The 26,026-nt window shown below is 39.6% G+C and overlaps 1 protein-coding gene and 1 pseudogene across 2 annotated transcripts in view; both read right to left on the bottom strand.

The window, feature by feature from the left end:
• MGA (MAX dimerization protein MGA) overlaps positions 1-26,026 on the bottom strand; it is a 170,331-nt gene that overhangs the window by 114,928 nt on the left and 29,377 nt on the right. The gene's annotated exons all lie outside the window — the stretch shown is intronic.
• LOC125168057 (60S ribosomal protein L31-like) lies at positions 19,250-24,458 on the bottom strand (annotated as a pseudogene).

Raw genomic sequence — 26,026 nt, forward strand, 5'->3', positions numbered from 1 at the left:
AAAACAGATTATGTCTGTTTTGTTCAACACTATATACTCAGGGGAACATAAGCTGGTGCAGCCACTCTGGAAAACAGTATGGAGGTTCCTCAAAAAAACTAAAAATATAACTACCCTATGACCCAGCAATTGCACTACTAGGCATTTATCCACGGGATACAGGTGTGCTGTTTCGAAGGGACACATGCACCCCCATGTTGATAGCAGCACTATCAACAATAGTCAAAGTATGGAAAGAGCCCAAATGTCCATCGATGGATGAATGGATAAGAAGATGTGGTATATATATATACAATGGAGTATTACTCGGCAATCAAAAAGAATGCAATCTTGCCATTTGCAACTACGTGGATGGAACTGGAGGGTATTATGCTAAGCAAAATGAGTCAGTCAGAGAAGGACAAATATCATATGACTTCACTCATATGAGGACTTTAAGAGACAAAACAGATGAACATAAGAGAAGGGAAACAAAAATAATATAAAAACAGGGAGGGGGACAAAACAGAAGAGACACATAAATATGGAGAACAAACTGAGGGTTACTAGAGGGGTTGTGGGGGGGTAATGGGCTAAATGGGTAAAGGGCATTAAGGAATCTACTCCTGAAATCATTGTTGCACTATATGCTAATTTGGATGTAAATTTTTAAAAATAAAAAATAAAATTAAAAAATAAAAAATGCTATATACTTAGACCCTGTGTTAGATATAAAGCATTCACATATTTGCAGAATGAATAAATTAGTACATAATTAAAAGCCAAATGATTATATTTAGAGGCATATGTGAGAGGGTAAGAATAAAATGAGTTAGAGGCAATGATGATTGTGTCAATGTTGGACATGCTGAATTTAAGGCAGCTTAGGACCATCTTAGGTCACAACTTAATTAGAAGACCACAGGAGCACCTGAGTGGCTCAGTCTGTTATGCGCCCGACTTCAGCTCAGGTCATGATCTCCTGGCTCAGGATTCCCAGCCCCACATCCGACTATGTACTGACAGCTCTGAGCCTGAAGCCTGTTTTGAATTCTGTATCTCCCTCTCTCTGCTCCTCTCCTGCTCACACTTCATCTTTCTCTCAAAAATAAACAAACATTTCTAAAAATTAATTAGGAGACGACAGATATCTACAGAGTCCAAGGAGGAGCTCTGGCGAGGGATATGAACATCCCAAACTGGTATGCAAAATTTGGGGTACGTGTGTACTTCTCTGGGGAGAAAGATCTATCTTTAATCTAATTCTTTTTAATTTTTTTTTTAATTTTTTTTTCAACGTTTATTTATTTTTGGGACAGAGAGAGACAGAGCATGAACGGGAGAGGGCCAGAGAGAGAGGGAGACACAGAATCGGAAACAGGCTCCAGGCTCTGAGCCATCAGCCAAGAGCCTGATGCGGGGCTCGAACTCCCGGACCGCGAGATCGTGACCTGGATGAAGTCGGACACTTAACCGACTGCGCCACCCAGGCGCCCCTTTAATTTTTTTTTAATGTTTATTTATTTGAGAGAGAGAGAGAGAGACCGAGTATAAGTCAGGAGGGGCAGAGAGAGAGGGAGACACAGAATCTGAAACAGGCTCCAAACTCTGAGCTGTCAGCACAGAGCCTGACGTGGGGCTTGACTGGGGAACAGAGAGATCAAGACCTGAGCCGAAGTTGGATGCTTAACTGAATGAGCCACCCAGAAGCCCCTCTTTAATCCAATTCTTAAAGAGATATGTAATCCCCCAAGTATTTAGGAACCACTGATCTGAGTGGAAACGTCTAATAGGTATTTGATAGTAAAGGTGTGAACTTTAGTTATATACAAAGTTTTAGGGAGTAAGTGAAGCCAGGGATTTGGAAAAGTTCGTCCAAAATGTATATAGTGAAAAAAGCTCAAAGGGTTAAGGTCAGATTCCTGGGAAAATAAACATTTAGAGGATAAGCAGTATAAGCAGAATCAAAGAGGGGGCACCTGGGTGGCTTAATCGGTTACCCATCTGACTTTGGCTCAGGTCATGATCTCAAGGTTTGTGAGTTCGAGCCCCGCATCTGCTCTGTGCTGACAGCTCAAGACATGGAGCCTGTTTTGGACTCTCTCTCTCTCTCTCTCTCTCTCTCTCTCTCTCTATCCCTCCCCTGCTCGCTCACTCTCTCTCTCAAAAATAAACATTTTCTTTTAATGTTTATGTTTAATGTTTACTTTTGACAGAGAGAGAGAGACAGAGAGAGAGAGAGAGAGAGCAAGCGGGGCAGGGGCAGAGACAGAGGGAGACACAGAATCCAAAGCAGGCTCTAGGCTCTGAACTGTCAGCAAAGAGCCCGACACGGGGCTCAAACTCACAAACCGTGAGATCACGACCTGAGCTGAAGTCCAACACTTAACCAACCAAGCCACCCAGGCGCTCCCAACATTAACAACAAAAAAAATTTTTTTAAGTAGAATCAAGGGAGGAGGAAGAGAAGATGTTACAGAAATAAGAAAAAAATAGGTGAGAGTAGCCTCACAGAAGCTAAGGAGGAAAGAATGTCTCAAAGAATAAGAATGTGTTCAAGGGAACTACACATAGTTTCATGGATTAAAATAAAAAGTAGTGGGGGCCTGGGTCGCTCAATCAGTTGAGTGTCTGACTCTTGATTTGGGCTCAAGTCATGATCCCAGGTTCATGGCAATGAACCCTCCATTGGAGACTGCTTACGATTTTTCTCTTTCTCTCTCCTGCTCATGTTCTCTCTCAAATAAAAATAAATAAAACTAGAATAGTGCAGAATGAGAAAGACAGGTTTGGAGTTATGGAATAACTGTTCCTTACTGTTATGGAATCAGTCACCAGAATAAAAGGTATGGCATACAGTACATACTCAATGGTATTATAATAGAATTATATGACTACAGTTGGTGCTCACTTGTGAGCAGAGCATAATGTATAAACTTGTCCAATCACTAGGTTGTACACCTGAAACTAATGTAACATTGTGTATCAACTAAACTTCAGTAAAAAATAAGTACATAAAAATAGCCCATGAACAAATTAGAGTATGCAAGAGGACATCCAGATTACCAGTAAGTAAATGGATATCAGGGTCTAGTGCTCTGGAGAGACACATATGAAGATAAAGACTAGGAAATCATTGATGTATTTGGAAGAATTATATTAAATTGTTCAGAGAGCTCATCTGGAGATGGCACTCTAATCAATCCATAAATGATCTTAGGGGAGGATGTCTTATAAAACTCCCAAAATTGTGAGAATTTTGTGTAACGTATGTATGGTAGCAATTTTCTAGAGCGAGTCCATTAAGATTTATAAGATTTTCAAAGGAGTGTATGATCTCCCCCCAAAAACAGTTAAGAACCATCAGAGCTGAGGGGCGCCTGGGTGGCCCAGTCGGTTAAGTGGCCGACTTCAGCTCAGGTCACGATCTCGCGGTCCATGAGTTCGAGCCCCGCGTCAGGCTCTGGGCTGATGGCTCAGAGCCTGGAGCCTGTTTCCGATTCTGTGTCTCCCTCTCTCTCTGGCCCTCCCCCGTTCATGCTCTGTCTCTCTCTGTCCCAAAAATAAATAAACGTTAAAAAAAAATTTTTTTTTTAAATAAATAAATAAATAAATAAATAAATAAGAACCATCAGAGCTGAAAGAGAAGAGGGGCTAGCAAAAAAGTAAATCTGGAGAACATCAAAATATTTTTACCTGAAGTTCATCAAATGAGATTAACAAACCTAAAGAACTAAAGTGTACAGGAAGAGAGTCTGCACGGAACTCAGAAAATTAAAAAATAAATTTGGTATTATATACACTATAAACGTATTTCTCAAACTTTTTTTTTTTCAACGTTTATTTATTTTTGGGACAGAGAGAGACAGAGCATGAACGGGGGAGGGCCAGAGAGAGAGGGAGACACAGAATCGGAAACAGGCTCCAGGCTCTGAGCCATCAGCCCAGAGCCTGATGCGGGGCTCGAACTCCCGGACCGTGAGATCGTGACCTGGCTGAAGTCGGACGCTTAACCGACTGCGCCACCCAGGCGTCCCTCTCAAACTTTTTTGATTCAACGTGAAAAATACAACCCTAACCAATGTACACACACAGATTACTGAAGTAATTTTCCAGTAACCTGGAATGACACAATATGACACTAACTTGCTAAAATGTTCACCACCTAACAACAGGGGAGAAAAGATTGGTGTTTATAAAAGGTAGGTTATTTAAGGGTCCTGGCCTTTTGTTTCTGCTTGTTAGTTGTTTGGAAGTGTCTCTGATAATTAGACATTTATCTTTAAGTTAATGTTTTCAGTAATTATATATATGTAAAACTTTTTATACTTTTTTCCTCAAGAGCCAAAACTAATACGACCCCTGGCTTCCCTATTTCACTAGTTTTATTTACCCTTGATCTATACTAATTCTCACTACTGGAAAAAGAGGAGAAGTTATGGGAGGGTAGACAGATAAGGTTGAGCAATAATAACAGAAGAAACACCAAGACTCCAAAGAGTAACGGTATTTCTCTGAGTAGGATTTCTGAAATGCACATTTTAAGGGATTAAAGCTTTAAAAAGAAGGATAACAGCAGACACACCAAAGCAGTTCCATGAAGTGGTTAAGAACAAAGATTCTGGAGTCCCAGTGAATCCCAATTCTACCACTCCTGATTGTGTGACTTAAGCAAATTCCTTAATTTACTGGTGCCTCAGTTTTGCATCTTTTTGTTTTAATGTGTATTTTTGAGAGAGAGAGAGAAAGCAGGAGCATGTGCAAGTGGGGGAGGGGCAGAAAGAGGGAGATAGAGAATCCAAAGCAGACTGGAAGCTGCCTGCGCAAAGCCCGACATGGGGTTTGAACCCATGAACCTTGTGATCATGACCTGAGCCAAAATCAGACACTCAACCAATTGAGCCACCAACGCAACTCTCATCTTTATTTTCTTTTAAAGATTGGAAGTAATCCTCTCAAAAATAAATAAACATTTGAAAAAAAAACTACTTAGGCGTGCCTGGCTGGCTCAGTCAGTTAGGCATCCAACTTCAGCTGAGGTCATGATCTTGTTCTTGAGTTCGAGCCCCACATCAGGCTCTGTGCTGACAGCTCAGAGCCTGGAGCCTGCTTCGGATTCTGTCTCCTTCTCTTTCTGCCCCCTCCCTCACTCACACTCTGTCTCTGTCTCTCTCTCAAAAAATAAATAAACATTAAAAAAAACTATTTAAGGATTTTAAGTAATTTCTATACCCAACGTGGGGCTCAAACCTACAACCCTGAGATGAAGAGTTGCATGTTCTTCTCACTGAGCCAGCCAGGTGCCCAGTTTTATCATATTTAAAATGGAAATAACACAACAGTTCCTACATCAAAGACCTATTAAGAGGATTAAATAAAGTGTAAATCAATTTAAAGCAGAGAGCAAGGTACGTGTGCCACACAGAACATTCATTCTATAACTTAGCCATTGTTGCTTTTTTTAAGTTTATTTATTTTTTAGTAATTTCTATACCCAACACAAGGCAACCAAAATCAAGAGTTGCATACTCTACTGACGAAGCCAGCTAGATGCCCCCAATAACTGTTAGCCATTGTTCAATTTTTGTTTTTTTTTTTTAAGAGAGAGAATCTTAAGCAGGCTGCACCCTCAGCATGGACCCCACGTGGGCTCGATCCCACAATCCTGGGATCATGACCTAAGCCAAATTCAAGAATCAGTCACTTAACTGTGCCACCCAGGTATTCTATCCATTGTTTAATTCTTTAAAAAAAATTTTTTTTAATGTTTATTTTTGAGAGAGACAGAGCACAAGTGGGGTGGGGGGTCTCAGAGAGAATCTGAAGCAGGCTCCAAGCTCCGAGCTGTCAGCACAGAACCCAATGAGGGGCTCAAACCCACAGACCACAAGATCATGACCTGAGCTGAATGAAATCAGACATTTAACTGACTGAGCCACCCAAGTGCCCTTGTTTAATTCTTAACAAATTAACTTATAACTTTAAAAATATTAGTCACGTACTGTATTTTTAAAGCAACTACATAAAATAAACTTTTAAAAAGATCAGTCTAAGGGGCACCTGGATGGCTCAGTCGGGTGAGTCTCAGGTGGTGATCTCATGGTTTGTGAGTTCAAGCCCCACATCAGTCTCGATGCTATCAGCCTGTCAGCACAGAGCAGGCTTAAGATCCTCTGTCCCCTCCCCTGCCCCCTCCCCATTGTACTCTCACAAAAATAAATACAAAAACAAAACAAAACAAAAAAAAAAGAATTAGTCTCAAGAAAGATTTTGCACTAGAAAACTTAGCACAACAGATTGAAAAGTCAAGATTCGTCAAAAATCACCACTCTAGGGGTGCCTGGGTGTCTCAGTTGGTTGAGCATCAGACTTTGGCTAAGGTCATGATCTCACAGTTCGTGACTTCCAGCCCCACATCGGACTCGCTGCTGTCAGCACAGAGCCTGCTTCGTATCCTCTGTCCCCTTCTCTCTGCCCCTTCCCACTTGTAGTCTCTCAAAAATAAACAAACATTAAAACAAAGAAAAAGAAAAAAGAAAAGAAAGTTGAGTCTTCAAAACTCACTACTCCAGGGCAGCCTGGGTGGCTCAGTAGGTTAAGCGTCCAACTCTTGATTTCTGCTCAGGTCATGATCTCACAGTTCTTGAGTTTGAGCCCATCAGGCTCTGTACTGACAGTGTGCAGCCTGCTCGGGATTCTCGGGATTCTCTCCCCCCCTCTCTCTGCCCCACCCCTGCTTATTCTATCAAAAAATAAATTTTTTAATTTATTAATTAAAAATTAATTAACCACTCTAAGTTGATGTACAGAGCAAAAACTGTGTCTTTTACTTGCATCATATGATGTACATATATTTAAATATTTTTCTACAATAACCAAGACACTTATATATAACAATTTATAAAAATTGTCACAAAACCCTAAATTTAAGTCTTTTAAATTCATCCTGAAAATTAAAGTTGTTTTCTCCATTCTCCACTTAAACTTAAAATGTCTTGGGGTTCCTGGGTAGCTCACTTAGTTGAGCATCTGACTCTTGATTTGGGCTCAGGTCATGATCCCAGGGTCATGGGATCAAGCCCAGCATCAGGCTCGTTCTCACTCTCGCTCTCTCTCTCTCTCTCTCTGTCTCCCCCTCCTCCACTTATACACACTCTCTAAATAGATAGCTGGAAAGATGCCAGCCAGGCAGAGGACATCGAACGTCACTGTCCTCCTCCCCTTCAAACTTTTTCCAAAGCCCCTCAATAAAATGGTTTGATCTCTCCCCCCAAAAAAGTCTTTTAATATATAGATTGCTAACAGACACATGAAAAGATGCTCAATATCACTCATCATCAGGGAAATGCAAATTCAAATTACAGTGAGAGATCACCTCATACCTGTCAGAATGGCTAAAATCAAAAAACACAAGAAACAACAAGTGTTGAAGACAATGTGGGGAAAAAGGAACTATTGCACTATTGGTGGGAATGCAAATTGGTGTGGCCATTGTGGAAAGTAATATGGAGTTTCCCCAAGAAACTAAAAAGAGAACTACCCTATGATCCAGTAATCTCACTAAGGGGTGTATTTACCTAAAGAATATACAAACACTAATTCAAATGAATACAGGCACCCTTAATGTTTATTGTGGCATTATTTACAATGGGCAAACTATGGAAGGAGCCCAAGCATCTATCAAGGGAGGAGTGGATAAAAATGTGGTATATATAGTAATGGAATATTATTCAACCATAAAATAGAATTAAACTTTGGCATTGGCAACAACATGAACAGAGATAGAGAGTATAATGCTGAGCAAAAGAAGTCAGAGAAAGACATATGCCCCATGAACACACTCATATGTGAAATTTAAGAAACACAGCAAACAAGCAAAAGGCAAAAAAAAAAGAGACACAAACTAAGAAAGAGACTCTTAACTATAGAGAACAAATGGATGGTTAAACAGAGGGGAGGTGGATGGGGGTATGGGGAAATAGGAGATGGGATTACAGAGTACACTTATCATGATGAAAAAAAATTAACAATAGACAGGCACAATTGGGGGGAAAAAGGTTTTATTCACAAAGGTTTAAAGCCATTAACAATAAACTATCCAGAAAACATCCTGTATATAAAATTCTTCAGAAATAGTTATTTACAAAGTAATTCCAACTGGTTAAAAACCAGGACCCTGTAATAATTCAGTTGCTAAACTTCCATGAATTAGATATAATCTTAAAGTTCTATCAGCAATAAATATTCTTTAAAAAAAAAAAAGATTTTATTTTTTTAAGTTAACTCTATGCCCAATTTAGGGTGTGAACTTACAACCCCAAGACCAAGAGTCATATGCTCCACCAATCAAACCAGCAGGGTGCCTCATCTTTCAGCAATAAATATTCTTTATGAATAAAGAGAACTAAATAAATAAAAACATAAAATACTAAAAATTTAGATAAGGGGCACCTGGGTGGCTCAGTCAGTTGAGGGTCCGATTCGGCTCAGGGCATGATTTTGCGGTTGATGAGTTCGAGCCTCACACTGGGCTCTGTGCTGACAGCTCAGAGCCTGGAACCTGCTTCAGATTCTTTGTCTCCCTCTCTATCCCCCTCCCCAGCTCATGCTCTCTCTCTGTCTCAAAAATAAACATTAAAAATTTGTTTTTTAATTTAGATAAAATATCTTTTAAGAAAATCAAGAAAATAGGAAATCCATATAATTGCTAAGTTTATTACCAAAAAAATCAGTAAAATAATCAAAAATCACTTTCATTTATACAGCTAACTTCATCAAAACATAAACTCACATTTGTACTGATTCTTATCTTTCCAAGGCGTTGATTAATCTAATGCACCTCTAACAGTGAAGCTAGTAATAGTCTATCAAAAATACATTTTTAAAAATTAACAATAAAGAATGAACAACCAGGGCACTTGGGTGGCTCAGTAGGTTAAGCACCTGGCTTTGGCTCAGGTCATGATCTCACAGTTCTTGAGTTCGAGCCCTGCATCACATTCTGTGCTGACAGCTCAGAGTCTGGAGCCTGTGTCTCCCTTTCTCTCTGTGCCCCTCCCCTGATCGTGCTCTGTCTCTCAAAAATGAATAAACATTAAAAGAATTTTTTTAAAAGGGTGCCTGGGTGGTTCAGTGGGTTGAGTGTCCGACTTCAGCTCAGGTCATGATCTCATGGTTTGGGAGTTCGAGCCCTGCATCAGGCTCTGTGCTGACAGTTCGGTGCCTGGAGCCTGCTTCCAATCCTGTGTCTCCCTCTCTCTCTGCCCCTCCCCAACTCATGCTCAAGCGCGTGTGCGCGCTCTCTCTCTCTCAAAAATAAAAACATTTAAAAAATTTTTTTGAAAAGAATGAACAATCACTACCACACACTTGCACACAATAAGAAGGAACAAAGTATTATTTGGTTTTCACCCAATCCTCATAAAGGATTTTGTACGATACCTATAATAAGAGTATACCTAGTTTTTCTAAATCATCCCTGGGGATAAACTCCATCTACTTACAATTTCATACCACTCTATTGAAGTTTCTACAACCTCATAATTTGTTAAGAATTGTAGAAACTGAAAGTTACAAATATAAAGACTTACTCATTTTCTATCTTGTGCAAAATCAGTCAAAATTAAAATTACAAATAAAACTAAGATAAGTACATCCCATTTTTTAAATTTATTCTACATTTACTAGTAAGTCAAAAATCTTAAAACATTTTTCTTATGGGGAAAGAAAATTCCTATTCGTATAATATTTTCACATAAAAAAGCCTACGATTAGAAACTCAGAAATCTAAGAGGTGAAGCAAGAACAAAAAACACAAAATTGTGGGGCACCTGGGGTGGCTCAGTCAGTAAAGAAGCCAACTTTGGTTCAAGTCATAATCTCGTGGTTTGTGAGTTCCAGCCCCACATAGGGCTCGCTGCTGTCAGTGAGGAGCCTGCTTTGGATCCTCTGTCTCCCTCTCTCTCTGCCCCTCCCTGACTTGCTATCTCTCTTCCCCGCTCTAAAAAATTAATAAACATTAAAAAAAACAACACAGAGGCACCTGGGTGGCACAGGGTTAAGTATATGACTTTGGCTCAGGTCATGATCTCCCAGTTTGTGGGTTTGAACCCCGCATTGAGCTCCCTGCTGACAACTCAGAGCCTGGAACCTGCTTTGGATTCTGTGTCTCCCTCTGTCTCTGCCCCTGTCCAGCTTGCATGCTCTCTCTCTCTCTCAAAACTAAACATTAAAAAAATAATAAAATAAAATTTAAAATTAAAATTTAAGAACACAAAATTGTACAAGTCTTTTCTTAAATAAGTAAAAACTAAACTACATAAACTCTTATTAATCTCTTCATCTTTTCTTTTTTCTCTTCTAAGGAGATATCAATCCTGACATAAACCAGTTGAAATGGTATGATTTAAGGATTGTCAATAAGATAAGAATGATTTATTTCTCTCAGAGACCTAACTCCATCAGCATGATTTTCCTCCCATTAAACTTATTCTTTTGGGTTAAGGGAGAAGTTGGCAAACTGTTACAGCCCACAGGCCAACAAGAGCCTGTTTTTGTTCAGTCTATGAGCTAAGAATGTTTTTACATTTTTAAATGGTTGTAAAGAAATCAAAAGAATGTTTCATAATGTGAGTTATAATTCAATTTTTTTTACTTAAAAAAAAGTTTTAATGTTTATTTATTTTTGAGAGATAGAGTCCAGCAGGGGAGGGGCAGAGAGAGGGAGACACAGAATCGGAAGCAGGCTCCAGGTTCTGAGCTGTCAGCACAGAGCCCAATGTGGGGTTTGAACTCACAAACTGTGAGACCATGACCTTAGCAGAAATCACTTAACTAACTGATCCACCTAGGCGCCCCATAATTCAATTTTAAGTGTCCATAAATAAAGTTTTATTAAAACATTGCCACATTTATTTATTTACATATTGTCTTTGCTGCTTTTACAAGGCCAAACTTCTGTATTTACAAAACCATATATGGCATTCTAATGGTTTTGTGCTGCTGCTCAGAACACTACTAGAAATAACAGTGATGGAAGTTATAACTTGAAAGCTTCCCAAGCACTATACTTACTGCCATACATTTTTTTTAATGTTTATTTATTTTTGACAGAGAGAGAGAGAGAGAGAGAGAGAGAGAGAGACACACACACACACACACACACACACACACACACACACACACAGCATGAGTGGGGGAGGGGCAGAGAGAAAGAGAGACACAGAATCTGAAGCAGGCTCCAGGCTCTGAGCTGTCAGCAGAGAGCCCAACGCGGGGCTCAAACTCACAGACCCCGAGATCATGACCTGAGCCGAAGTCAGACACTCAACCGACTGAGGCACGCAGGCGCCCCCATACATTTTTTTTTAATGTTTATTTACAGACAGAGCTCGCTCAAGAGAGAGAGCACATGCTCATGCGCATGAGCAGGGGGGAGGAAAAGAGAAACAGGGAGAAAGAGAAATCCCAAGCAGGCTCCACACTGTCAGCACAGAGCTCAACACTGGGCTTGAACCCATTAACCATGAGATCATTACCCAGGCAGAAATCATGAGTAGGACGCTCAACCAACTGAACCACCCAGGCGCCCCCATTTTTTCATTACTAGAGCATACCCTTCATGTCAAAACAAGATAAAAAGTGAGCTTCAAATATCATAATACAATGAAGTACAGATAATTCTATTATCAAATTAGATAGCAAAGCATTATGTTTATCATGCAATGCCACCACAGCTGTGCTGAGAATATAATCTATCTACATCAACATTACCAGACTAAGCACTCAGCACAATATTTCCAACTCACAGGAAAACACAGTCAGAAAAATTAGAAAATTTAAATAGTAGATCTCATCACAGCTGAATTTCTTCACAAAAATAAAAATGAAGATGCAATCAAAGTAAACTTCTGAGTGGCTCATTTGTTAGCCAAACAAGGAAAGCATCTTATATCAACAGTGAGTTAATTAAATCATGTTTGTAGCAGCCAAAGAAATGCATCTATAAAAATAAATTTATTTAAGATTACAAGCCTTTTGGCAAGAATAATAGCTCTAAGAGTTGAAGACAGTGGTAGCTGTGTCAGTAAAAAAATATATATATATACTCTAGGGGCGCCTGGGTGGCTCAGTCGGTTAGGCGTCCAACTTTGGCCCAGGTCATGATCTCATGGTTCATGGGTTTGAGCCCCACATCGGGCTCTGTATTGACAGCTCGGAGCCTGGAGCCTGCTTCGGATTCTGTGTCTCCTTCTCTCTCTGCCCCTCCCCAGCTCACGCTCGCTGGCTCTCTGCCAAAAACAAATAAAAACATAAAAAAAAAGAATAAAAAAAAATTCTATAGATTAAGAAACAGGGCACCTGGCTGGCTCAGTCAGTAAAGCATCCAACTCTTGATCTTAGGATTGTGAGTTCAAGCCCCACATTGGGTGTAGAGATTGATTATTTATTTATAGTAATTTATAAATAAATAAATAAGTAATCACACTATCTCAAGGCAAATGATTTTGAGTGTTACCTTGGTTCTTGATGAATCAACAAAAGTTACCAATACTTCTCAGTTATTATCATTTATTTGAGATGTTAATACAGTAATTAATTGAAGTAACTAAGTAATTACAATTAGCTTGTATGAAAAATCTGCATGGAACAACAATAGGCAAGAATATTTTCAAAGATTCTGGGACAACACTAATTCAGTACAACCTGAAGTAGAATCAGCTAAGATGAATTACAACTGATGGTGGTAAAAATACATGTGGGCAGAAAAAAGTCTTAACTGGAAAAATTTACAAAGCTCATGAAAATTTAGGGTGTTTAAAGCCTACAGTTATTCACTGCAATATTCACCAGAAAACAGTCTGCAGAAAACACCTATCACGTGTTACTCAACCAGTAGTATCAATAGTTAACGCTGGTGAGGAAACAGTTAACTTTGTTCTCATGGACTTAACTGTCCTTTATACCATGAATTTTTGTCAGAAGTAGATGAATATCCCAATTGCCTTACCATTAAGAAGTTGGCAGGCTTAGCAGTGGTTAAGCTTTACTGCAATTTTTTCTAGCTGAAATTTTTCTGAATGAGAAGAACTACCCTTAATTACTATTACTTAACTCCAAAACAGCTTTAAAAATTAACTTTTCCTGGGGCACTTGGGTGGCTCAGTCGGTTAAGCATTGAACTTTGGCTCAGGTCATGATCTCATGATTCATGAGTTTGAACCCCGCATCAGGGTCTATGCTGACAGCTCAGACCCTGGAGCCCATTTTGAATTCTGTGTCTCCCTCTCTCTACCCCTCCCCTGCTCATGCTGTCTCTCTCTCCTTCAAAAATAAATACACATTACAAAAAATTAAAAATGCAGCTCTTCTCAAAGTCATTTAAAAAAAGTAACTTTTCCTATAGACTTGATAATGTTTCTCAATAAATTCAACCTAATATCAAAAGTGATTACCTACAAAACTTGTACTGCAACAAAGTCCTTTCAATGAAAATTAACATGATTTAAATCACCAGTAATGTCAAACTATATACATATACCATGCTGTCGAGTTAAAATAACATGCAAGATGTCCATTCCCATGCCACACATCTGTTAGAATGATTATCATCACAAAGACAAGAGATAACAAACGCCACCAAAAACGTGGAGAAAAAGGAACTCTTGTGCACTACTAGTGGGACTACAAATTGACACAGCTACTATGGATAACAGTATGGAGGTTCCTTAAACTGAAAACAGAACTACCATATGATTCTGTAATTCCATTTCCATATACATATACATTTCTAGGTATGCATCTGCACCCCATGTTCACTGCAGCATTATTTATAATATACATGATACGGAACAACCCAAGTGTTCATCAACAGATGAATGGATAAAGAAAATGTGATACATACTTGGGTGTGTATGTGTAGACTATATACTTGTGTGTATGAATACTATTCAGCCATTAAAAAAAAGAAAGAAATCCTGCTATTTGCAATAACATGGATAAACTTCAGCACATTACTTTAATCAGTCAGATAGACAAATACCATATGATAATACTTATATATGCTTGTTAGTAGCTGTCTTTTTGATTATGGCCATATTAGTGTGAGTGAAGTGGTATCTTATTAGGGTTTTGATTTGCACTTCCCTAATCACTGATGACTTTGAGCATATTTCCATTTGCTTTTATTGACCATTTGTATATCTGCTTTGGTGAAATGTCTATTCAAATCCTTTCCCGATTTTTGAATTGGCTTTTTTGGCTGTTGTTGAGCTGTAAGAATTCTTTATATATTCTGGGTATTAATCCACTATGAGATACATGATTTGCAGATATCTTCTCCCATTTTGTGGACTGTCTTTTCAGTATCTTAATAGGGTCCAAAAGCGAAGGTCATGAAGATTTTCCCTGTTCTAAAAGTTTTATAATTTTAAAGCTTATGCTTAGATTATATATGTTTTGAAGATTTTAAGTAATCTCTACACTCAGCATGGGGCTCAAACTCACAACCCCAAGATCAAGAATCTCATGCTCCACCGACTGAGCCAGCCAGGTACCCCTAGATCACTGTTCTGTTTTAAATTAATTTTTGTGTTTTTTTTTGTTTTTTGTTTTTTTTTTTTATTTTTTTTTTCAACGTTTTTTATTTATTTTTGGGACAGAGAGAGACAGAGCATGAACGGGGGAGGGGCAGAGAGAGAGGGAGACACAGAATCGGAAACAGGCTCCAGGCTCCGAGCCATCAGCCCAGAGCCTGATGCGGGGCTCGAACTCACAGACCGTGAGATCGTGACCTGGCTGAAGTCGGACGCTTAACCGACTGCGCCACCCAGGCACCCCTTTAAATTAATTTTTGTATATGGTATGAGGTAGGGGTCCAACTTCATTCCTCTGCATGTGTATAGCCAGGTGTCTCAGAACCACTTCATCTTCTGTGATCAAGTATTAATAAAGTATTTCTTCATATTTTGGGTAGTAGAACATTTCTTCATACTTTATAAACTGGCCTAAGCTCTCATTCAAAATATTATCATATGAAGTGAATACAGAAGGTACTATTATTATTGGAATATTAGATTTGGAAGGTATACCATATAGATTTTCTTCAATCCCTCTTTTTTTTATAAATGTGGAAACAAAGACCTAGAAAAGTTCATTGATGTCCAACATTGTATAGCTATCAGTTAATGATAATGCTTTAACTCAAGGGCTCCAAACGTCTTCTGTAGAGGACCAGATAATAAATATTTTAGGCTTTGTGAAGCAAAAGGCAAAATAGGGTATTATGTACGTACTTATATAACAGGAGAAAAAACAAATTTCCACAAATTTTTAATTAATGAAATTCAAAATATAACCATATGTATATCTGTATATATATATATACATATATATATATATATATATACACACACACACACACACACATATATATATATATGTATATGTATGGTGTGGTAATGTACCATGGTACATATGTACCATGTATTTCATGGTAATACATGAAAACATTATGATACATGAAACTCAATCATAAAGGACCTCACATTGTATGAACCTATACAGATACAAAGTAGAATAGTAGTTGCCCAGGGCTGGGAACATTGGGGGAAATAGAAAGTAACTGCTAATGAGAATAAGGCTTCTTTTTGAGGTTATGACAATGTTCTAAAATTGACTGTGAGAATGGGTACACAACTGTGAATACACTTAAAAATCACTGGCTGTGTACTTTAAATTGGTTAACTTTTTGGTATGTGAATTATATCAAAACTTTTTTAAATCACGGAAGTTTTATAAATAAATATTTAACAACAGAATACTAATGTCACAAAATTCAAATTCAAATGTCATACCATCTTAACTGCAAGAAATGAATTACAACACTTCTCTAGACTGAACTTTATTCATTTGTAAATTCTCATAGTGATTTTAAGGTTAGTGAGAACTTCAAAACAATTAAACAATGACCTCCTAAACTCCTTAGCTTTAGCATAAACAAGACCTCAATATTCTGGATTCATCTTTCTTATATGCCCTATACTTTACCTGAACATTTTGTAGTTACAATTTCCACTACTATAGCATCTTCTCCCTGTCTTCATAGTCTATCAACATCATTCTCCCTAATCTCCTCCTACAGAAATCTTCTCATTCTTAGAAGTCTAGTGCTTTATGGAGCCTATCTGGATGCCCTCGCTGACATAAACAATGGCCTTCTTCTAAATAATCTAGTTCTTGCCAGATTGATCAACAAAATCACAGCTCCCCCTTAAGGTAAAAGCTCCACCAACAGCCCCCTGCATGTTAAGGAGCTGTATTGTGGCCTCTTATTTCCTGTTATCTCCTAATCTCCATATAAATTCCACACAACCCTGGCACACAGGCATGCACCTGACCCAAAAGGTTACCAATCCTGCAGAATGGCCATCAGCCTAGGAGGAAAGAGCTTGCTAAGAGCTTAGCCCAAAAGATATGACAGACAGATTCTCTTAGATGCAAATGCACTCTCTCTCTCTCTCAACTGAATGGGAAGCAGTAGGAGGGACTTGCATAGGTAGGAATCAAGAAGAGAATCTGAGCCATTTCCAGAGAAAAGGACTTAACAGAAAGCATACATGAAATGACACAAGGTAAGGAAAAGCATATACAAAGAAAAGGATGAAGTCAGGGGATGAATGAAACAGGAATGGTATAACCAGAGACCAAAAGAGACATTAAGAAAACCCAATAGAGGAGCGCCTGGCTGACTCAGATGGCAGAGCATGCAATTCCCGATCTCGGGGTCCTGAGTTCAAGCCCATGTTGTGTGGAGAGGGGACAGGGGACAGGGAAGAGAGGAGTGGAGAGGAAGGGGTAGAGGAGACGGAGAGGGGAGGAGGGGGAGGGGAAGGGAGGAGAGTAGAGGAAAGGAAACTCTAATGCAGGGGAAAAATGACAAATTCACATGCTGAAAAGGCTATAATAAAATATATTCTCTATAGCTTCAACGGATTCCTCCAGTTCCTTAACTACATATATTCCAGTCTGTCTGAGGTGTGGATCCAAACTGTTTTTCCTGGATTAATTATGGCATTCCAGGCTCCCTTTTACCATGTGGATGTGTGAAATGAACATCCAGTTCTTAAAGAAATCCAAATATCTCTTTGTCACCTGTGATGGAAAGAAGCATAACATACACCAATAACCCATCACTTTCTTGAAAACAAAAACTAGGTTTATTCATCTAAGGAACTGCCAAAAGTACCTGCAACTGTGTCTTTAACAAAGCTCAGTAATGACTGCATTTGTTGTAGAAATACTAACTTAACAAAATCTCAGATATCCAGATTATTCTAAAACAGAAGCAATCTAGACCTAGAGGAAAAGTCAGACATAGAAGACTATTCCTCTGTACATAAAGAGGTCCAAAGCAGGAGAGATACTGATCCAAACCTACAAATACTAGTCACCCAGATACAGGCAAATCAGGGCATCACATTCCCCTAGCTATAACTAGATCAAAGATGGACACATGGCTAATCTTGTCAATGACAGTCAAGCATGGGACTTTTGAGTTATTGAAGAGAAGTTCTTTCTACTACACCAGAACTGGAAAGACAACAACTAGAGCTATTTTAGTCACCCTACTGCTATATGAAACCTAAAGATCAAATCAACACATAGTGGAGAGCAGATCTGAATTCAGAAAAGGAAAGAGACTAGGTCCTGCTAACAACATCAACATCATCTAAACTACAAAAGCCATACCTGAAGTCAGTGCTTTCCCTAGACTTTTCAGTAACCTAAGACAAAGTATTCTCTTTTCAAGCCAATTTGGTTTGGGTTTTTGGTCACTTGCAACCAAGATTCATAATTCATAAAGAAACTCTCCTGGGGCACCTGGGTGGCTCAGTCGGTTGAGCATCTGACTTAGGCTCAGGTCATGATCTCACAGTTCGTGGGTTCGAGCCCCTCGTCTGGCTCTGTGCTCACAGCTCAGAACGCGAAGCCTGCTTCAGGTTCTGTGTCTCCCTCTCTCTCTCTGCCCCTTGCCCACTCACACACGCGTGCTCTCCTCTCAAAAATAATAAACATTAAAAAAAATTTTTTTAATTAAAAAACTCTCCAAAAATCCATATTCACTTCTCTTTAATTTTAATTTTTTTCAAAAATTCTAGCACATTTTAAAATAAAAAAGTAGGGGCACCTGGGTGGCTCAGTCGGTTAAGCATCTGACTTCAGTTCGGGTCATGATCTCACAGCTTGTGAGTTCAAGCCCCGTGTCGGGCTCTGCGCTGACAGCTGAAGCCTGCTTCAGATTCTGTGTCTCCCTCTCACTCTCTGCTCCTCCCCTGCTCACGCTGTCTCTGTCTCTCAAAAACATTAAAAAAAATTATTTTTAAATCAATCCGAGTCACAGCACCAAAAAAATATATATACTAAATTAAATTTAAAAATTAACCCATATCCCAACATCCTAAAACCATAGTTATTCATTTCCATTTGCTTCCAGTTTACATACACAAGCCATTCAATTTTAAACTGACAATCACTCTATTCTAAAATGATCCTTGTCACGACATCCACCCCAGCATGGGCTTATAACCCTTCTACAAGCATCACGGGAATCCTTGGACACAACCAGCCCTTGACCACATTCTTCCTGGGAGCCTTTACCTAACGAGGGACTTCAACTTTGTTGAGGATATGAAATCTCTCACCCAGAATATGGCCTTTGTTACCCTTACCATTAACTTTATAAAAGCCTTTATCACCTCTATGCGATCAAGTCACATATTTTAAACCAGTTTCAGTATCAAAATAATTTGTGTCAAAGTTCAGACAAGTGAGCCCAATCAAAAACTTCCAACATGCAAAGGCAGTAATATCCCCACCGTGATCTACCTTTCTTGTCTAAATATCCTCAGCCCTGGTTCCTTCCATAATATCACTTGCCCAAATCTTTTCCATTATGCCCAAGAAAATAATCATTCTCTTGTTACCAAATCCCAGACTCCCTCAACCTTTTTGAACAATGTTCCTTCTACTTATTTACCTTCACTTAAACCTGGCTCTCCCATCAAGATTTTCTCACAGCTCTCTCTTTACTGCAGTCCATACCCCCACAGAGCCAGCAGTGATTGGCACTCACTTGCCTCTCTACTGCAGCTTCCAGATCATGATCATCCTCCTTTATGGTCCCCATGTTCCCCTCCTTTATGGTCCCCCCATGGGACCCCATGTTCCAGATATATCCTCTCCTCATCACTAGTATCTTCTGGTCCTTTAGTCATAACTCCTCATTGACTGAGGGGCTCAAACTCACAGACAGAGAGATCATGACCTGAGCTGAAGTCAGATGTTTAACCAACTGAGCCACCCAGGCACCCCAGGTCACCACAACTTCATAATCATCAAGTCAAATTAACATTTTTCCTGTCTTTATTTTTCTCTTGTTTTTAAATTTGTTTTTAATTTTTATTTATTTTTAAGAGAGAGCGAGCGTGAGCGGGGTAGGGGCAGAGAAAGATGAAAACACGGAATCTGAAGGTTCCAGGCTCCGTCAGCATAGAGCCCAACGTGGGTTTCAAACTCACACGCATGAGAGATCATGACCTGAGCCAAAGATGGACGCTTAACCAACTGAGCCACCAAGGCGCCCCTATTTTTCTATACCAATGTACTGTATTTGGCACTGTTACTGTTTCCCTCTTAAAATTTTCAACTCATAAGCATACTGGCTGGCATATGGTAGATACTCAAATATATCTTAATAAATTAATAAGGGTACAAAATGAAACAATACCATGAACTTTTCTGTCAAGAGAATGAGTAAGAGTCAATATCCCATGAAATGTTCATGGCAATTAACTGCAACATCAAGGGCCAAATCAGACTAAGCAACATCTATCAATAATGGAACAATTAGCTCAATTATATGGTTTTCTCCAGTCATCCCCAGCACTCAGAAATCATAAACAAAAACCCAGGACTGATGATAAGCAAGAGCAAAGGAATGGAAATGGTAACTGAACTTAGAGTGCTAAGAAAAGCACAAAGCAAAGTTTTTGGGTTTTTTATTGTTTTTTTTTTTACTAAATACCTTGTGATAGACTCCCTACACATAAAAACTTTACCTGTAGGGACACCTGGGCAGCTTAGTTGGTTAAGTGTCTGACTTCAGCTCAGGTCATGATCTCATGATTCAGTTCATGAGCTTGAGCCCCACATCATGCTCTGCACTGACAGCATGGAGCCTGCTTCAGATTCTCTGTCTCCCTTACCCTCTGCCTCTCTCTCTCTGACCCTTGCTCTCTCTCAAAAATAAACATTAAAAAAAAAAAAATACCTGTACCTGTGTTAGAAATAAGCCCACTGACCCAATCAAAGGAGGGACATGAAGACTCAGAGCACAGTGAAGGGAGGCTTTAATCAACATTCTTGCAAGAGCTGGTGCCTGATGGACAGGCATACTCAGGGCAGTTACAATTTATTTCCTAGCATGCAAGTCCCTCCCCTGGTTCCTCACTGGCTGAGTACTACAGAGATTACAGCCTAACCCAAATGTCACCTATGCCCATGTAAGGTAAAACGTAGTCTGATTGGAACAAATGTACATTCCCTGAGGTGACACAGAGACTTTCAGTCCCTCTTCCATTTGTTCTTTAGCACATGCTCATAGCAAAGCCCACTAAAATAAGCCTGAGAAACAGGGGGAGAAGAACCAGGAAGTGAAGTGTCTAAAGGTTTGGGACATGGGGCGCCTGGGTGGCTCAGTCGGTTAAGCATCCGACTTCAGCTCAGGTCATGATCTCACAGTTTGTGAGTTCGAGCCTCACAACACGCTGTCAGCACAGAGCCCACCTCACATCCTCTGTCCCCTTCTCTCTCCCCTCCCCAACTCGTGCTCGCTCTCTCTCTCAAAAATAAATAAACATTAAAAAAATTGTTTTAAGGTTTGGGTCTCTACTGTGGGCAGGACTTGTACATATTTCCAATAGGTTGTAAACCCACTGTTAACTAGATAGCACAGCTTTTATTTGGTATTTCTGAAAATGAATCATCTCCCCTACTTCTCACACCTATATGCCATGAGAACACAGATAAACTGGAAAAGAGCTAAGAATAAATCAATCTGAGGCACCAAATTCTTTTTTTTTAATTTTTTAATGTTTATTTATTTTTGAGAGAGAGAGAGTGCGAGCAGGGGAGGGGCAGAGAGAGAGGGAGACACAGAATCCGAAGCAGGTTCTAGGCTCTAGGCCTACACGGGGCTCGAACTCACCAACCATGAGATCATAACCTGAGCCAAAGTCGGATGCTTAACTGACTGAGCCACCCAGGCGCCCCAAGGCACCAGATTCTTAAGAGTTCATAAAAACTTGAAGTTTTTTCAACTTGCTTCTTCATGGTCCATGATGCCAGCTGAGGGTGTCAGTACAATGAAACCAAACTGACGGAATGGGAAATTACTCTGCCATCTTCTAGATCCTTGAGTTGTAAGTCAAATCTGGGGCTGATCTCTCCACACTTGTTTAACCTGCCTGTGAGGTTCACAACAATTTTCCCAGCTCTGTGATCATCAAGGATTTCAAGTTCATTAATGTAACCATGCTTCAGCATCACCATTAGAAACCAAATGACTTTGGAGCCTGACATAATAAGAACCTGGTGTTGGCCTCTCTTTTCAGCATTGTTAATTAACACTGTAAAGAGCATCTGCCAGGACATTCATGTGCATCATTATGGTGGCACAGAAAAATGGTGGAAAAAAGCTAAGCACAAATAAATCTGAGGCAACAAATCTTTTAAGACTTCATAAAAACTTGAAGTTCCGGTTTTTTCAAAAGTTTTTTCAAAAATTTTCAGAAGTGAACAAGCAGAAGACACACATGAAAATTCAGAATTTCTGCCTTTTCATCCCAAACTTAAACCATTGAAAAATTCACTTCGTGTTGTTTCTAGGTAGATTTCTTCCCGCACATTTTCCACGAATTATTCCCACCATCAACATTTTAAATGATTTCAAGTGCTAATATCAGCAGCAGTTCTTATTAAAACATGTTCCTGCCTTGCAAAGAAACCTTTCCAGATAGAAGACAAAGACTGAGAGGCCTAAGACTCTCACATTTTGGTCCTACAACACCAGAATCCTCAGCACCTTCTTGCTATTTCAAACATTTTGATTTAGTAAGCTTTATATACTCTATACTTTTAAAAAGCAAATGCCTTTCTCAAAACACTTTACTAACAATAAGCCATAGTTTTGTATAGCATTTAAGTTTCTAAAGCATTTTAACATATACGTTCTTCATTTTTAACTCACATTCTCTATAAAACAGTCAAGGCAAGCATTAATATTCTTCTACAATAAGAAAACTAAAACCTAAGTTGTTCACTGATTATAATCACATAGCTAAAAAGTGGCAATCAGGCACAATCACCTCCAAATTTTCTCTCTCCTAGTCCTATGTCCTCAGCCACTTACCTCCATCCTATCCATCTGAAAGGAAAAGGTATCTCTCCTTTCTAAAACTAGTCCCCTACCAGACCCTTAAGCCTAGAACCCTCAACTGCTCACAGAATCAACTCCTTTTTCCAAACCACAATATCTCCCTATCCTGTAACTACATCTCCACATTCTATACATATGTTCAACTCTTCCCCTTAAAAAAAAAAAAAAAAAAATCCTCAACTCTTCCTATCCCATAAGGTGTGACCCAATCTCTTTCCCTGCCAAACCCTTAAGAGTTGTACTGCATTTTCATCTCTTCACTAAAATATTAAAGGTCACCAGTGATTTTCTAGTGGCCACATCCAATAACCGCTTTTCAGTTTTTATCCTTAGGTGTTCAATCTTTGTCCTAACCTAAATGACACTACTGATCACTCTACCCCTCCTAAAACTTGCATCACTCCTGGACTCTTGCTATGTCCCTCTCTCATTTTCCTACCACTGACTTCCTTTTTAACATCATTTGCAAATTACGTACCTACCTGTTGGTTCTCTTCTGAGGCCCCCGCCATGGTCCCAGCCTTTTCTCTTTGGCTAAAAACTCCCCCTGAACAATCTCTGCCACTTCCATGCCCTCAGTTTCTAACTATAAGCCTATGATTTCCTCAACACTATGGTCTTTTTTAAATTTTTTTAACGTTTATTTATTTTTGAGACAGGGAGAGACAGAGCATGAACGGGTGAGGGGCAGAGAGAGAGGGAGACACAGAATCGGAAACAGGCTCCAGGCTCCGAGCCATCAGCCCAGAGCCTGATGCGGGGCTCGAACTCACGGACCGCGAGATCGTGACCTGGCTGAAGTCGGACGCTTAACCGACTGCGCCACCCAGGTGCCCCTTCAACACTATGGTCTTAACACACCCTTTCATTCTTTGAGGAGAAAGCTAAAAGAAAACAAAAGTGAATATTTATCAAATCTCTGGGCAGGAAGGAGAAGAAGATAGAACCATTTTCTAAGCTTAGAAACAAAGAAAATACAGATTTGACTGCATTAAAAATTTTAAGTTATGTAAACTAAGACAAACATGGAAAATAAAGAAAATATACACATATATACTAATTATATACATCCATAAATCTATAACTTTATAAGTAAATGGAAAAATAAAGAAGTTTAGAAAGCAAGCAAGCTATTTTTAATTTTATTAAGTTTATTTGAGAGAGAACAAGCAGGGGAGGAGCAGAGGAAAGAGGGAAAGAGAGAGAATCCCAAGCAGGATCGTGCTGATAGCACGGAACCCAATGGGGGCTCAAACTCACGAACTGTGAGATCATGACCTGAGCCAAAATCAAGAGTCCCATGCCCAACCGACTGGGCCGCCCAGGTGCCCCACTTTCATAAAATTTTAAAAATGTCTTTGAAACCCCCCAAATCAAGAACTAGTACTATTCTAGATATATTTCTACTCATGTTCTAAAACTGCATTTGGTTTGTGTATATGCATGCATGTGCACGCAAGTGTGGTCTTGTAACTTTGACAACCAGCAAGCAGATAGATCTCGTCTACGTGGACTATCTGCAGATTTTTTTAGTAGTCACAAGAACAAAGGTAACCAATATACAGAGCTTGTCTGGTGAATCTTCATTCTATGTTTTCTGGACAAACACACACAGTTCATGGTAAGAAACATTCCTTATTCCCTTGGCTCAAACATTGCTGACCCTGGTGTCAATGCACACACCTGGAGTTCCCATCTCCTCCAAGGCAAATTTATGGGTCTTTTTCAGGGTCCAAAGGGCACACTTTTTTTTAATTTTTTTTTTTAATTTTTTTTAGAGAGAGCATGAGCAAGGGAGAAAGGGATAGGGGGACAGACAGAGTCTTAAGCAGACTCCATGCTCACTGCAGATCCAAAGGGCATACTTCTTGAAGTCCACTCCATGAATGCACTTGTTAATGGTGATAATGCATTCTCTGGTAACAACTTCATTGATGGCAGAATGGCCCTTCTTATTCTCACCAGCATTCCTTGCAGGAGCCATTGTGCCAGCCCCCGTCAGAAAGGAAGAGCATGAGGTATTATTGCATTAACTTTTTAAATAACATTATGCTATGTTCTTAACACTCAAGAGTCACCTCTACCACATGTGAGGCACTTTTATAGGTACCAGAGGATACAAGAGTCTACAAAATAGATAAAAGTCACTGTCCCGCCCACTGTTTATACAGGATTCTAGTCTGGGGATAGGGAGAAGAGACAAATAAAATTAAATAAAAAAATATATATGTTAAATGGTGACTAAGTGCTATGGGAATGAGGTAGGAAAAGGAGATTAGCAGCACTGCAAAGGATCATAAGTTTAAACATTGTGGTTAAGGACTCACTGAGAAGGTGACATTTGAATAAAGAAGAGAGTAAGCCATATCTCAGAGAATATTCCAGGCAAAGGCCTGCAGATGGAGGCCTTCCCGGAGTGTTTGAGGGATAACAAGGAAGCATTAAGGCTAAAGAACAGTGTTAGAGAGGAACAACAATTGAAAATGAGATCACACAGCTCCTGGGTTCAAGCCTCTCATAGGGCTCTGTGCTGCTGGCTCAGAATCTACAGCCTGCAATAGATTCTGTGTCTCCCTCTCTTCTATCCCTCACCTGTTCACACTCTGTTTCTCTCTCCTTCAAAAATAAAAAATTAAAAAAATTTTTTAAAGTGAGATCAAAGGGGTAATGGGGGGAAGACGAAGATTACCTAACGTCCACTATAGGCCCTGAGTATCTCTGCACATATTTTCTGAGTATGCTAAGCCACAAGGCTTAACTGCCCTCTAATTCTAAGCCATTTCTGTAAGCTATTCACACACACAATTAATAAATTAAGTCAAGACAGGGTAACCACAGCTTGAGTACCATGTGACTGCTTGCTCCAAGGGGGTGATTTGGAGGTAGAAAAAGGTCAGAGTTCAGTTTTGGACAAATTTAAAATCCTATTAGACATCCAACTGGAGATGTTGGGTAGGTAACTGAATGCAAGAGTCCAGATTTAGGAGAAAAGGCCAAACCTGAAGATACAAATTCAAAAGTCGTTTGTGTAAGAGACTAAATAAGCTGAGAAAAAAAAAGTTTTCTTATTTTGAATTTATTTTTTCTGTAGTTTTTCTTTTCTTTTTTTATTTGTTTAGAGAGAGAGAAAGCACACAAGCAGGGTAGGCAGAGAGAGAGAAAGAGACAGGGAGGGAAGGGGAGAGAAAGAGAAAGAGAGAGAGAGAGAGAGAGAGAGAGAGAGAGAGAGAGAGAATTCCAAGCAGTGGAAGCCCTGTGGAGCCCTACTCAGGACTCTATGTATTCACCATGAGACCGTGACCTGAGCTGAAATTGAGTCTGACACTAGCAACTGAGCCACCCAGGCACCCCTCTTTTTATTTTTTTCTTTTCAAATTTTTATTTCAATTCCACTTAGTTGGGACGCCTGGGTGGCTCGGTCGGTTGGGCATCCGACTTCGGCTCAGGTCATGATCTTGTGGTCTGTGCGTTCAAGCCCCGCATCGGGCTTTGTGCTGACAGCTCAGGGCCTGGGGCCTGCTTTGGATTCTGTGTCTCCCTCTCTCTCTGCCC

This window comes from Prionailurus viverrinus, chromosome B3 (genome assembly GCF_022837055.1).
Source record: "Prionailurus viverrinus isolate Anna chromosome B3, UM_Priviv_1.0, whole genome shotgun sequence".
Taxonomy (NCBI): Eukaryota; Metazoa; Chordata; class Mammalia; order Carnivora; family Felidae; genus Prionailurus; species Prionailurus viverrinus.